The 2,500-nt window shown below is 40.1% G+C and overlaps 2 protein-coding genes across 2 annotated transcripts in view; one reads left to right on the top strand and one right to left on the bottom strand.

Annotated features, from left to right (window-relative positions):
- Window positions 1-2,500, top strand: part of LOC144967519 (pyrokinin-1 receptor-like) — a 215,208-nt gene that overhangs the window by 50,713 nt on the left and 161,995 nt on the right. The window lies entirely within an intron of this gene.
- The window catches only part of LOC144966886 (pyrokinin-1 receptor-like), a 119,738-nt gene that overhangs the window by 46,097 nt on the left and 71,141 nt on the right, over window positions 1-2,500 (bottom strand). The gene's annotated exons all lie outside the window — the stretch shown is intronic.

Below are 2,500 nucleotides of genomic sequence, written 5' to 3'. Positions count from 1 at the left end.
TATAACTGGTTAAATATTCTGAATTCTCCTCGTTCTTTACATGGACTTCTGTTTTGTGTATTGATAATTGGAATGCTGACGTGTTAATATTGAAGATAAGAAGGGATAGAAAACTGATAAGGTGAAGAAAAAAAAACCCAACAATATTTGCAATATTTGCACAATCTTGTTTGCTTGAGTTAGCTTGAGCTTTCATATAGCGCAATATCTACTTAATGTGCTCTAAGCGCTTTACAAGAGGTCCCTGACCAACAGCAACACGTAACATGTAGAACGAGACATGACGCCTGTAAGGTGATATTGCATTTTTTTCGGGACAGAGACAACGCTGTTAACGGCCAGGTACTCATTTTACACCTGAGTACGGTGAGAGATTGTGAGTAAAGATCCTTCTCCAAGGACTCAACTTTGCGCCGAGCGAGGCGGCTCGAACCCAGGACCTTCCAATCCGAAAGCGAGTTTCATACCACTAGACCCCATAGCCGCACAAGATATTGAAGATAAGAATGGATATAACACTGATATGGTGTGGAGAAAACTCCCAACAATATTTGCATTGTTTGTACAATGTTGTTTGCTCATCCATTCGTCCCCGATCAATGGGACGGATTGATCTATTTCGGAATTGAACATTGTACGGGTTGATCGTTTTCAAAATTGAACAATGAAATGATTGATCTTTTTCAGAACTGAACAATGGATTGATTGATCCTTTTTAGACTTAACCCTCTCTTTCCAACCATAGGAAAAATGGTCCCAATCGTTACGATGCAACCAGTACTTTTATCATTCAGATTTCTTTTGTGATCACACAATCTAAAGACATTTTTTATTATAGCTATAAAAACGTGACACTGTGTTGTAGAGTTCATTTTGCTGATCAATATTATGCATAGAATGTATTTTTTGCTTTTCTGTTTGAGTTGTAAAAAACTATTTTTGTGTTAGTTGGTGTGAAATTTTGGGAAAAATTCTGAAAATGGCTTGTAAGGAAAGGGTTAACTCTCTCCTTACCAGGCCAGCTATTTTCAGGATTTTCCCGAAATCTTCACACCAACTAACACAAAAATAGTTTTTTATCACTCAAACACAATACTCTTCAACAGTCGTAACGTCACTTCCTTCCTAATGACGCATGGTAACTTAGTAACACTGGCTCTAAACTATCGGAACAATGGCGGACGCCTGTATGAACTATTTCTCTGGCGAGTATAAAGGGTATCCAGAGGGGAAAAAACACATACATTTGATCATGTTTTGACTTTTACACATTCTGATCATAAGGCATATGAAAATTTCTAGCCAGCATGAAAAATAAAAAGTATTGATTTTCTTTGTTTAGAACCAAGATGGCCGCCGTTGCCATGCGATGTGACATTAGACTATTGAATCGTATTGCAGTAAATTATTGCGATACACAATATCTTTAGCAAAACATGCTCTACAACACACTGTTCAGTTTCTTTAAATTTTCTGATGTACAAAAGAAATTTGAATGAGAAAAATGTTGGTTGTATCGTAACGAATGTGACGATTTTCCTATAGTTGGTAAGGAGAGGGATAAACAACGGATTGTTAGGGTGTACAGCGCCATATTGATCAAGACTTCTTGTAAATCTTCTATTACCTTTTAGGGGGGTATTTCTTTTTTACGAAGCCCGCCGAAACCCAGGTCCCAGGTTCACTATCCAAATGGTGTACAGTTCCCTGAGTCACAGGTTCACTCCCCACTGCTGCCTATTACGTCCCATAACTTTGTCGGGTTTCGGCGGGTTTCGGCGGGTTTCCAAAAAATAAACACCGCCGTTTTTGTTCCAAAACGAAATGATATCAGGGTAAGTCTGATGCCATAAAGCGATTTGACAGTTGGACTATGTAGCTATAAACAGAAAAGTGGGGGCAGCGTGATTTTGTATCATACCCAAAAGGCACCAACCAAGCTTAACTGCTCACTGTGCTGCTGCATGGCCTTGAGCGTGCCACCTCGCCCTTGCACTTTTCGGTGCTGCACTGCGACTGACGCCTGGGTTATTCCAGTCTTTCCTTAGAAAACTAGAGCATTTAAAAAGAGCAATATCCACTAAACGTGCTCAAAGCGCTTTATAAAAGTTCCTGATAAACAACAACAACACGTAACATATTATAGAGACATGACGCCCGTTAGACGATATTACAATATTTCAGACTAAGACACCACTGCTAACAGCCATGTACTCATTTTACTCCTGAGTACGGTGAGAGCATGTGAGTAAAGAGCCTCTTCCAAGGACTTAACTATGCGCCGAGCGAGGCTGGCTCGAACCCAGGACCTTCCGATCCGAAAGCGAGTGTCACACCACTAGATCACATAGCCGCACAGAATTAGCAGATTTATCATTCCATATCATCAGACTCTTGTCAGATCAGAACCAGTATTGGAATGGTTTATTTGTAGACCCGTGTCAAGTAATGTTGACCTTTGCCCTCTGCCCTGGAACTTTCCAACTGATGATTGGTCAAA

The sequence above is a fragment of the Berghia stephanieae genome, chromosome 3, assembly GCF_034508935.2.
Source record: "Berghia stephanieae isolate SIO BIC M18660-M18661 chromosome 3, UCSD_Bste_1.3, whole genome shotgun sequence".
Lineage (NCBI taxonomy): Eukaryota > Metazoa > Mollusca > Gastropoda > Nudibranchia > Aeolidiidae > Berghia > Berghia stephanieae.
Note: the sequence above shows the minus strand (reverse complement) of the source record. Positions and strands in the feature narration are given on the sequence as shown.